At 45.7% G+C, this 11,621-nt stretch overlaps 1 long non-coding RNA gene across 1 annotated transcript in view; it reads left to right on the forward strand.

The window, feature by feature from the left end:
* Nucleotides 1–11,071, forward strand: part of LOC146420438 (uncharacterized) — a 62,890-nt gene extending 51,819 nt beyond the window's left edge. Inside the window, exon 3 of the long non-coding RNA XR_014849145.1 lies at nt 10,925–11,071. This is a non-coding gene — a long non-coding RNA (uncharacterized LOC146420438). The remainder of the gene's footprint in view (nt 1–10,924) is intronic.
* Nucleotides 11,072–11,621: the final 550 nt, after the last annotated feature.

Below are 11,621 nucleotides of genomic sequence, written 5' to 3' on the forward strand. Positions count from 1 at the left end.
TGATGCATTTTAAAAGCTGAGCTCCAGCTTTGGAGGTGCTGTGAGTTGGGAAGAGTGTTAGAGCCAAATGGGATCCTTAAAAATAATGGAAAATATTGATCTGCAGAAGGAGAGCTACTTGGAGGCAGTGGGTAAGAAACACTGTGGGCAAGGAAGTCTTTTTCCCTCTCCAGCTGCCTCATGGATGCCTGGAGCTTTGTAAAGAAATTTCCACAGTCTGATGCACACATTGTGGAATTAAGGACAAACTTTGATGCCACTGTTTTAGGACTGGTTCCTTATTATTTGAATCTTTGCTCAGAAAAAAGTTTTTTTTTCTGAGTCTTCTCTGAGCAGCACAAGACACTCTTGGCCTACCCGTGGAGTCAGATTTTCTGTAGTTTTTCCTCTTAAATTTTACTTTTTAAAACAAAATATTCCTCAGATTGAAGTTGGAATGATACAGCTTCCATTTGGGAACTATTTTAGATTTAATCTGAAAAAACAGCCTGTAAAACACACACTCATAAAAACAGTTTGTCCTTTCCAATGTACTAGAAAATGATTCTCAGCAGCCTCTTAATGCCCTCTGCTCGCCTGTATTTAAGCTCCATGACATGCTCAGAGACACAGTTACAGTGGATTTTAATACAGGGTCACACATAAATTTCCAGGATGGCTCATTTGGGGAAGATTAATACAGAGAATGTGTTAATAGTAAAGAATTTCAAGTCGGTGCAGATTTTGCAGTGCTGGCGATGCAAAACCACCTAAAGTTGCTGTCTGGTTTGGCTTGAAAATGAGATTATTCCAAAAAAATGTGCTTATGGCTTTGGGAATGGTGTGCCTGTAGGTGTGCAGAAATACTCCTGGATTTTTCCAGGATTGTGGAATCCCAGAATGGTTGGGGTTGGAAGAGAACTTAAAGATCATTTATTTCTCACCCCCTGCCATGTTCAGGAACACCTTTAAATATCCCAGGTTGCTCCAAGCCCTCTCCAGCCTGGCCTTGGAGAATTCCAGGGAGACTGGAATTCCAGCCACAGCTTCTCTGGGAATTCCATCCCAGCCCCTCCCAGGGAGCAATTCCTTCCCAAAATCCTGGATCAGTTTTCTGCAGCTTTCTAGAATCCAGCTCCCCACTTTTGGCTTTTTAGCATTCCTTGTGCCTCCAGCTCTCCTCAGGGCGATTTTTGGGCATGAAACAGGATCAAGGCACCTCTTAACAGCTCAAGGATTTACCAGCTGATCCCATCCATTTTCCATAGGGTGCCACTGATTTCCCAGGCTCTGATTTGATGCTGTTATCTCCCTCAGCCCCAGGGAGGTCCCTTGATTAAGTCATTGGTGCTTCACGGGACCTCATGGGGAGCCCAGGCTGCCTCAGGTAATGAGCTGACAGGATTGGCAGCATCAGATTTTATCAGCATCCTGCCTCCCTTTTCCCTTTTTTTTTCCCTTTTTCCCTTTTTCCTTTTTCTTTTCCCTTTTTCCCCTTTTTTCCCTTTTCCCTTTTTTTTCCCTTTTCCCTTTTTTCCCCTTTCCCTTTCTTTCCCCTTTTCCCTTTTTTCCCTTTCCCTTTTTTTTCCCTTTCCCCTTTTCCCTTTTTTCCCCTTTCCCCTTTTTCCCCCTTTTCCCTTTTTTTCCCTTTCCCTTTTCCCTTTTTTTCCCCTTTTCCCTTTTTTCCCTTCTTTTCCCTTTTTTCCCTTTTTTCCCCTTCTTTTTTTCCCCTTTCCCTTTTTTTCCCCTTTCCCTTTTTTTTCCCCTTTCCCTTTTTTTTCCCCTTTCCCTTTTTTTCCCCTTTCCCTTTTTTTTCCCTTTTCCCTTTTTTTCCCTTTTCCCTTTTCCCTTTTCCCTTTTTTTTCCCTTCTGATTCCTTATTGTTCATGGTAGGCTTGGTTACTCTGCCATCTGATTTTTGGGAGAGGCAATTTTTTGTAGCTTGGCTGTGGAGAAGCAGAGTTGGGCAAGGATCACGTAAAGAAAATCTCCTTCCTCCCCATATTCAGGGTTTGCTGGAGGCTTAAAAAAAAAACCCCCAAACCAAACATCGAATTTCTTTTGAGTAACATGAAATCTTGATTATGGAAATGTTAATTGTGTATCACAACACACATTCAGAAATCCTGCTGGTGGCCTCTGCATGAGCATCTGAAGGGAATTTTTAAAAACCTTTTGGGGTGGCTGTGTGAAACCAATGTCTTCATGGCTGAAATGGATGGGTTTGGGTGCAAAGCAGCACTGCTCTGCTGACTTTTTTTGACAAATAAACTGTTGAGGTCTTTTCCAAAGGAGCAGGCAGCTTAAATTGGGTATTGCAGCAAAACCAGCCAGCAGAGAAGGATGGGTAAGGAGCCCTGAGAGGGGATAGCTGGAGGACCTTAATCTGGGAGAGGGAATAGTGGCATTCCTAAACTTCTTTTTGTGCTTAAAAATCCTGTTTTCAGTTATTCACATTATGTCAAACTTTAGGTACAGCATTCCAACTTTGCTGGTGTTTTTGGGGGAGACTGCAATGAAAACTGTTCAGCTGTTTTGGAGGGTGAGACTGAGAAAATCCATTTTCCTACAATCAAAAATAAATACAAATAAAGGCAGGGTGACCAATTCAAGTCACAGCATTTGGGAGCAGTGATTGGATGGCTGACAAATATCTCTTTTGCAGTTCCCAAATAAAAATCCACCAGAGCTGAGCCAGTTTGGAAACACTGAAGAAACAAGGAATAAAGAGGGAGAGGAGGGAGAAAAGATGTGTTTGTTAATCACCACTGAATGCCACCCTCAGGTTGGATCCTCTCCTTGCTGTGGCATTCAGGGGAAGCTGCTGGAAACAATCTCTTCAGAAATCCTGTGCCCAGAGCAGAGTGTGGTTTTGGATGTAGTTTTGCAGGGATGATGGAATTTATTGGGACCTGGCCTCTCTGTGTGTGTCTGTATGTGAAAATATGGATGTAGATATGTGTAAAATGATAAAAATGATAAATATATAAATGTAGAAGTGTTTAAGGCCAGGCTGGATGAGGTTTGGGACAGCCTGGGACAGTGGAAGGTGTCCTTGCCTGTGGCAGAAGTTGGAACTGGATGAGCTTTAAGGTCCTTTCCAACCCAAATTAGTGCAGGAGATGTTTTTCTGTAACAAACCAGCAAATAACCTACTTGACTTAAAGATGATAAAATACAGGGGTAATTATAAAATAAAACAGGCCTTCAGCAACCTTCTAATAAAACTTCTGCACGTGTTGAAGTTAGAATTAAACATCCTTGCTGGTGGCACCACCCATGGTTCCCATGGTGACAAAGTCCTGCAGGAGGAAAACGTGAGAGTCATGGAAGGATGATCTGCCTTATCTGCTGGGCAAATACTTAGATTTGCCAGTTTTGCAGGTTGGTTTTGTTTGATGGAGAGCAGATAAGCAGATTCATTTTTTGAAGGACTACATCTCCTGCTTATTCCATTTCCTCCCATCTGTAGTGAAAAGAAATTGAGTGTAAAATGTGTGTTTATAGGGAGGAGTCGGTTCTCTGCTGTAAACAAATTCAGCTTTGTGCGACCAGGCAGCATCAGAGCTGTCAGGAAGATCATGTGAACCTCTGGCTCTGCTCTTTTTTCCATCAGGATAAACCAATAAAAGTCATGGAAAAGCTGTGATAAAGCTGTGGTGCTGTAAATGGGAATTCATAGAGGAGCTGCATCCTGGCTCTTGTGATTTTCATCAAGCACAGAGAACAAGAAAATCCGTGGAGGTCACAACACCAGCAGAGTAATAAATTGCTGCAAGAATATGATAAATGGGTTGGAGCAATCCAGATGATTTGTAAACTGGAGGATGGAGTGATCAACGTGGGCAGAGGGCTCAGCTCTCCAGTCTCTGTGCAAAGGTACTCGAGGTTGGACTGAGCAACCAAATCTGCCTCAATTCCCAGAATGAGAAGTGTTTAATGCCATCTATGGACATGGGAACAAAGTTTTTACTCCCAAAACTGCCTTTCTGAAAATACTGCTCAAGCAGCTGATTTAGCTCTGAAATCTGTATGTTAAAATAGACATGGGAAAAGCTGGAGGTCTGCAGAAGCAGCAGCAGGGCAGATTTCAAATCAGGGTGAAAATATCTAGAACTTTTAACTCTCCCACTGTGTTTGTGGGTCAGGAGAGAGACCAAAACTTGATCCCCTTCTGTGGGGAGAAGGATGGAGAGGATGGGGAGAAGCTGTTTGGAAATGTGACATTGAAAGGTAAATATGGGATGAATCATGGAGCAAATTCCCAGGAAAGGATGGATTTGTTGCCTCTTGGAATGTATCTTTGGAAGCTGAAGTTGCTTTTTCTTTCCCTGTGGGAATGCTGAGATGCAGAGAGGTTGACACCAGTTTGGTGGCAGTGAGAAAAGTGAGTTTCCATTCCCTTTCTCAAAGACAAAATCTCAAGGCACCTTTTTTGCTGCGAAAGCAAAATGCCCTCGTGGAACAGAGGGTGGTTTTGCACCCTAAATAAAATGTTAGAAGTTCTTGCTTGGACCAGTTCCTTTGGAATGAATTTTGGCAGTGGGCTGGAAGTTTAGGACAATTTTCTGGAAGGGGATTGTTGCTACTTCTGTGTGTTCTTCCTGCTGGAGAAGGAAGAGCTGTGCCAAGACAGATTCTGATGTGCCTCGAGTTATTTGCAGCAGTTCATTTGCCCCTGCTGAGCATCCCTCACTTCTGTGCTAATTCCTTCTGCCACTCAGCTGGTTTAAGGTGAAAAGGATTTGTAATATCCCCAGCTGTGGGTTCAGGTGAAGAGAGACATGAAAAACCTTAATTTGAAGGTCCAGATTTTATCCCTGAATGTCTTGAGCCTCTGAAGTGTGTGCAAAGTGGTTTTTTTGTTACAGTTTTTGAGTTAGATAAGGGGGAGGGAAAATCTTTTTCTCCTCTCAAAAGTAAGTCCTAATCATGGAATCATTTAGGTTGGAAAACTTCTTTAAGATTATTGAGTTCAACTGCCAAAGCCACCACTGTCCCATGTCCCCAAGTGCCACATCCACACAACCTCCACATCCCTCCAGGGATGGGGACTCCACCACTGCCCTGGGCAGCTGTGCTAGAGCTGGACAACCCTTTTGGGGAAGAAATTGTTCCTAATATCCAGTTTGAATGTTGACTTTTGTCCTGTTACTCCTTGTTGGTAAATGTTAGGAGTAACATTTCCAGGGTAAATGTTCTGTTTTCCTCATCCACCCTCATTTCCACACAGGACATCCCTGTGCTTTCCTCCTTTTCTTATGCAAAGCCCTCTCTGTCACCTCCATTGCCACACTTGAGCTTGCTGAGGGAATTTAGGGATTTTTAAAGGAAATCTTCGTCCCTTTGGGATTTCAGTAGTCACTGCCCATCCAAAGGTCAAGAGCTGTGTCTCCTGCAAGAGGGCATGAAGGGGAAATGGTGACTTCTGGGGACACTCAGAGCTCTCAGTGGAACATTTCCAGCGTGAGTTACACCCTGGCAGCCTGCTGGTCAGCTGTAAGGTAAATTATTAGCTTAAATCCCTTTCCCTTCCGGTGAGTCAGCAGCTTTTAGGGCATCTCTGACCTGCCTGGTTTTGGATTGTCAATCTGAACCCAGCCTGGTACAGAATAAGGAGAAGGCAGGAGAAACTTCAGTGGCAGGTTTGGACTTGACTCTTGGGGCTGGGAGGGATAATTCCCCAATTTGTTTCTGGGAAATCAAATGGTTTTGTTCAGGTTTATGGAAGAAACTAACAGTTTATCCTCCACCAGCCTGTTAAAATTCCTTCCTCACAGCGGGATTGTTAAAAATCTTTGACTTTCTCTCTGCCTGCAACAACAGGTTTTAATTTCCCTGTTTGTGGGATTTTGTTTGTTGGAGTGGAAGGTAAATATTGGCTCTCTGGAGGTTTCTTCTGGGGATTTCTCCCCCCTGTAGGCCCATCCTGCTTTATCCCACTCCTAACAACAGGATCCCCAAGCACTCCTTCATTTCCAGCTCTGTTTTACTTGTTATTTTCTGGAGGATTCATATGCTGGGTAACCTCTGTGCATAAACAATTCAGGAGCAAATGCAGTTAATGGACCCAGATGGGGGTTTTTTGCCAATTTTACTGGCCACATTGCCTGAATTAGCCTGGGAAACTTTCTGCTCTTAAATATCAGAGCTTGATACAATGTTTTGTGTTGTCCAAACGTCTGCTGGACTTTGGCATCTCCTTAAAGGCACTTGGAAAGCTTTCCAGAGATCTGGGCTCGTGTTGCTCTGTCTCCATCATGTTGGCCTTCAGCTCAGGTTGGAGCATTGCATCCCTTGGATGATTTCCCTGGGAATATTTCTGTATTAGGTTGCAATATTTGTCTGCCTTAGTGCAGGAGAATGAGCTTGAATAACTGCACTGAAACCAAATTTTAGATTGGCAGTGGCACCTCTGAGGGTGGGAAAAATAATAGCGGTGCAGGCAGGTGAGGGAAGGGAAAAACCAGCCTGGATAAGAGCCTTGAAAGAAGAGAAAATAGGGAAGCAAGGGGAGATAATGGTCAGGAAAGGGTGAGATGGAAGCAGATTGGGATGTTTTTGTGACTGGGGATAAAGGAAAAAGCTTTTTGGTGAACGCTGTGAGGGTGAGCAGAGAAAAATGGACAAATTCCTCTGGCTGGTGAAGAGATGAGGTCAGAAAAGAAAACTGAGGGTGTTAAATACCCCAAGACACCATTTAGTGTTCCACTCCTGGCCTTTCCCAACCCCCATGAACATGGATCCCTCCAGGCCACCTGGGGCTGCAAATTCTCCACCCCTGTTTCCTGCAGATCTGTGTACATGTCTGAGAGGCTGGCTTTAATTTCCAGGAGGATGTAGGTCTGTCTGCCTTGTTTATGTTGGCGAGGCCAGGAGGAGACCATGTGTGTGAGAGCAGAGCTGGATTCCCTTTGGAATTCCCTTTGGAGCAGAGCAGCCTTCCTGGGCATCTCTCCACAGCTGCTCTCTGCATCAGGCACGGCAAAAAAATGCAATTTAAATGTTCTTTAAGAAAGATAACAACAGCAACGTTGTGTTTCAAAGGATGGAAGGCTCCTCATCCACTAAATACATCCCATCACGTAGATTCCTGTGATCTCCAGGGACCTTTAGGAGCTCCAGCTCAGCACGTGGCAGCACATCAAAGGAGAGTCCGTGGGGCTTGGAGTACAAACACAGAATATTCAGGTGCCATGGGGAGCTCACAGAGCTCTGACTCTGTGCCCAGGGAGCAGATATTCCCTTGCTAAGGCACCATCTGACAGCCTCCCCCTTCCAGACTGCTCTGCAGCAAAGTTGACCTGAAAAACTTCTTTTTGATACATTAAAATGTGGCCCAGACTTAAAAATGCCAAAGTCCAGGTATGAGAACTTGCACTCTTATTAAAAGATCTTTCTTTCCAGAGTAAGTTCTGCTTGTCCTCATGGATTTTAAGCTCTGGGAAACAGGGAGTTCTCCTGGCTGCTTGTGCTGAAGGAGAACATGAAGGGACACACAGCAGGGGGACAGTGAGAGTGACCCATTCTCCAGTACCTGGTAATCTGCTGGCTTCCCATGCCAGAGGACAGAGTGAGATGGGATTTTGGGAGGGAATTCTTGTCTGTGAGGGTGGTGAAGGTCTGGGATGGAATTCCCAGAGAAGCTGTGGCTGCCCCTGGATCCCTGGAAATGTTCAAAGCCAGGCTGGATGGGGTGAGGATGTCTCTCCTCTGCCCATGGGGTGACACAGGTCATGGAGTGACAATGTCAGGATCTGTGATGGAGCTGATCCCATAGCCCTGTGACCTTTTCCAGGTCTGCCAGCCTTGCATCCTCTCTGCAAGCACCCCAAGAGGTGGGACAAGGTGACCCACGTGTGTTTCATGCCTTCCTGGTGTGTTGGTAGGAGATGAGGACCTCAGCAAAGCTGTGGAGCTTGGGGACACCAGGTTTGAGCTCAGCCACACCATTTTCTGGTGCCCCAAGTGCTGCAGTGCTTTGACCAGGAATAGCCCTGTTCATTCCACCTTCCCACACACTAACATCATCCGTTTTTCCGGGATAGTTTTCCTAATGGGATCTGGGATTGAGTTCTGTGCCAGGCAAGCAGCCAGCAGACCTCTCAGCAGTGGATGTTCTTCCCCTCCAGCCCTGCAGGGTCTGGGAAAGCTGGATGGGGATGAAGATCAGCATCTCCCACCAGCTTGGGGCAGTGAGGAGAAGAGGCTGATCCCTGAGTTCAAGGAATTAATTTGCTTTTTGATTGGATAATTTGCTTATGGATATAGGGAAGAGTCCAGCAGAGCCCTGAGGTGCTGCTGGGACAGAAAACAGACTCCTGCTGGCTCAGGAATCTTCAAAACATTTTTCCTCTGGCCAGCACTGTTGGAAGCTTTCCTGGCTTGGTTCTGTGCCAGCCTGGTTGTTCTCCTGTCCCCAGCTTGTCACCTGCTGCCTGTGTCCCAGCAGATGTGACAGAGCACTGCTGGCTCCTGATGGTGGGGAGAGTCACGACGTGTTTCTGTGTGTTCCTGTGGTTTGGCAGAGCTGCAAAAATCTGCATTTCCCCTGTTTTATGGATCTCCCTCCCAAGTGGGAATAACACTGCAGAAAGTCCTGTCCCCGTGAGGGAACAATTTGGTGACATTTAGGAGCTGCTGAGTCTTGAACAGCTTCTGCTGGTCCAGCCAGTTCTTTGAAACTTGGGGGTTTTGGGTACTTTTTTTTTTGTTTAAACAGCAGCTTGTGAGGGACCAGATAGTGTTGTGACAATGTCTCTAAAATCCTCAAGCTGCCTGAATCACTGCGAGGAGCCAGGCAGTAAAAGAGCTGGAATAAAATGTATCCCACAATGTCCTTCACTTCTGCTGACAGCTGCAGTTTAAATTACTGGTGCAACCTTTTAGCATAGCCTGGCTTGTAAAAACTAATAAAATGTAAAATGGAGTTAGAACAGCTGCTTGCCACCTCTTCCCTGGTACAGAGTAGGGAGAAACTTCTCTTTTTTTGGGGTGAGCCTGTGCTGGGATGCTGTTATTGCTGTTAATGACAGTGATCAGAATAAAATATTAATATATGCTGGAATTTTTACATCATGTCAGTGATGTGGTTTTTATTAGAGAAGGGGCTTCATTTTAATCATAAAGTGGCATTTATCCTTTGAACAGCCTGAGGGTTTTCAGAGCTCACATTAGAATTAGGCTTTTTAAAAAAAAGAATCCCAAGCTAGTTAGGTGTGGAAGGTGGTTGGAATGAGATGATCCTGGAGTTTCCTTCCATCCCAAACCATTCTGTGATTCCCAAGATTGTGCTTCATTCAGCTGCTACAAATTTGGGCATCCCATTTCCAGATGCTTCTGGTTCCTCAGCTCCTTTGCCCCAAGTGGCCAGAATTCTAGGGCCTCAAAATAATTGGTGGCTTTGGGGGAAAAAAAAAAAAGCAAAAAAAAGCAAAAAAAAAAAGCAGATTTTTTTTATTTTGTGAGCTGTCAGCATTCCAAGCTTGCCATAAAACATTTCCAGACCTGGAAGAGGCAGCGAGGGCTGTGCAGATGCTGAGTTCGTGCAGCGTGGGTGAGGCTTGGAGTGGATATTTCACAGGTCATGTTGAACTGAAATCCTCAGCTGGGGCAGTTGGGGAACTCAGCAATCCTCACTCGTGATTTCTGGAGGACTCTGGGAGAAAACTTCCCAATCAGGGGAGGAAGGAGGGGGAGAAAGGTCGTGGCTGCTCTTGTTTCTGCAAACAAGAGGATGTGAGGATTGTGAGGATGGAAACACTCCAGGACCTGCAGCCTGCCAGGAGACACCAGCCACCATCACCATGTGCTTCCTTCTTTGTACCCCAAACCCGTGGGCACTCAGGAAGTGTTCTGCCAGCTGAAGGGAAGGGATGGAAGCAGGGAGGGAATTGCTGCTTTATAAGCAGCAGCAGCCTGCAAGGAGCAGCCCTGACTCCCTGCCGGGAGTGCAGAGAGGCTGCGAGTATGGAACACATTAGCCAGAGCCAGGCTGGGGAGAGGGAGTTTGGGATGCTCTGCTGTCCAAGAGGCTGTGGAGGAGGATGAAGGCAGGATGTGGATGATCCTTTTTGTTCTAAAACAAAGGGAAATGCCACTGCCAGCCCGGGCGGCGCCCGGCGGAGGATAATCCTGGAGCCTTGGGCTTTTCTTAACAAAAGGTATTTTAGTTTGCTTTTAATATTGCTATCTGTTTGTCTGCTGAGATCAGGCAGTTGTGTGCAGCAGAAGGGTGGCTGAAGGAGGATTTGAGCTGGGGAAAAAGCTGGTGAGGAATCACTGGGAGTTGCTGGTTTTGAGGCTGGACCTGGTGGGTGGAACTCGTGGTGTGTCACAGAGCAGGTCAGGCTGGGTGGCTTGCAGTGCTTCTCTTGGACCTTGGCACTTATGGAACAGTGTGGATCATGATTTTATTTAGTATTTTTGTGGAAAATGATGACATGAGTATAACCTGTGAGCTGTCAGTTGTCAGGTGTTGTAGAGGAAGTGTTTTGTGTGAAGGGAGCTGAGATGCCTGGAAGCTGGCTTGGAGCTAAGGACCTACATCTCATCCCATCCCTTTTAGATTGGCAAAATCCCTTCTCCAGATGTTCTCCTTTCTGCCTTTCTCCTCTTTTATTGTCCTCCAGCCTCCCTGACTCCTCAGCAACCCAAATTCTCAAATCTGTGGGAACTTCCAGGTTTAACACCATGCCATAAATCCTAGAATCCCAGAATAATTTGGGAGGGAAGGGAGCACTTAAAACTCATTTTGTTCCATGCCCTGCCATGGACAGGAACACCTTCCACTCTCCCAGCTTGCTCAATCCCTGTTTTGGAGAAGTCCAGAAGGAATATTTGCACCAGTTTGCCACCAGACATCCTCTCTTGCACGACGCCTCAAGGCCTTCATAACTTATTTCTTAAATCCATGTGGTTTTCTCTGTGTTTTCCCATTAAACAGGAGGGAAACCCTTGGGATCAGCTCTGGGAGAAGGAAGAGAGGTGCTGAAGGAGTCCATGTGGGATGTGGAGCAGCTCTGAGCCAAGGAGCAGAGGGACAGCAGGTAAAGCACTGCAGTGTCAGGCTGCCCCATGCCTGGGGTTAAGTTGCTTCTTCCCTTGCTGGATTTTAACATCATTCACCAAAACATCTCCCATCCTTCTGGCAACACTCTCCTCCTCCCCACAGTCCAGTTAAAGTAACAGTGAGGTGAGGAAAGCTTGTAAAAATAGGGCAGGACCAGCACAGTGTCACCCCCTGATCCTTAATCAAACCCCTTTCATATTTTTTGGCCATCAACTCCTTCATTTAATCATCTTTCATATAATTGCTGAAAGTTTTAGCCAATTCATTTGGCAGAACTGCAGGCGAAGAAGCAGCATTTCACAATATTCCAGTTTCAGCAGTTTGAAATCCTGATTTTAAAAGCAGTGTTGAATGCCACTAATGGTCTGAGCTCAGTGTCTGGGTGCCTCAGGATCCAAATCCCTGCTCTCAGCTCAGGGGGGAAGCTGAGCTCTGAACATTTTTCTTCTTTAGCATCATTCTCTGGGCAGATTCTTGTCCCCAAACCCTTTGTAATCGAGGTGTAAGGATTACTCCCTGGGTGCACAGCTCTTGTGGGGGTGTGTGGCTGACTGGGAGCTTTCCAATCTCA

The sequence above is a fragment of the Lichenostomus cassidix genome, unplaced genomic scaffold (genome assembly GCF_008360975.1).
Source record: "Lichenostomus cassidix isolate B80296 unplaced genomic scaffold, HeHo_3.0 HiC_scaffold_530, whole genome shotgun sequence".
Lineage (NCBI taxonomy): Eukaryota > Metazoa > Chordata > Aves > Passeriformes > Meliphagidae > Lichenostomus > Lichenostomus cassidix.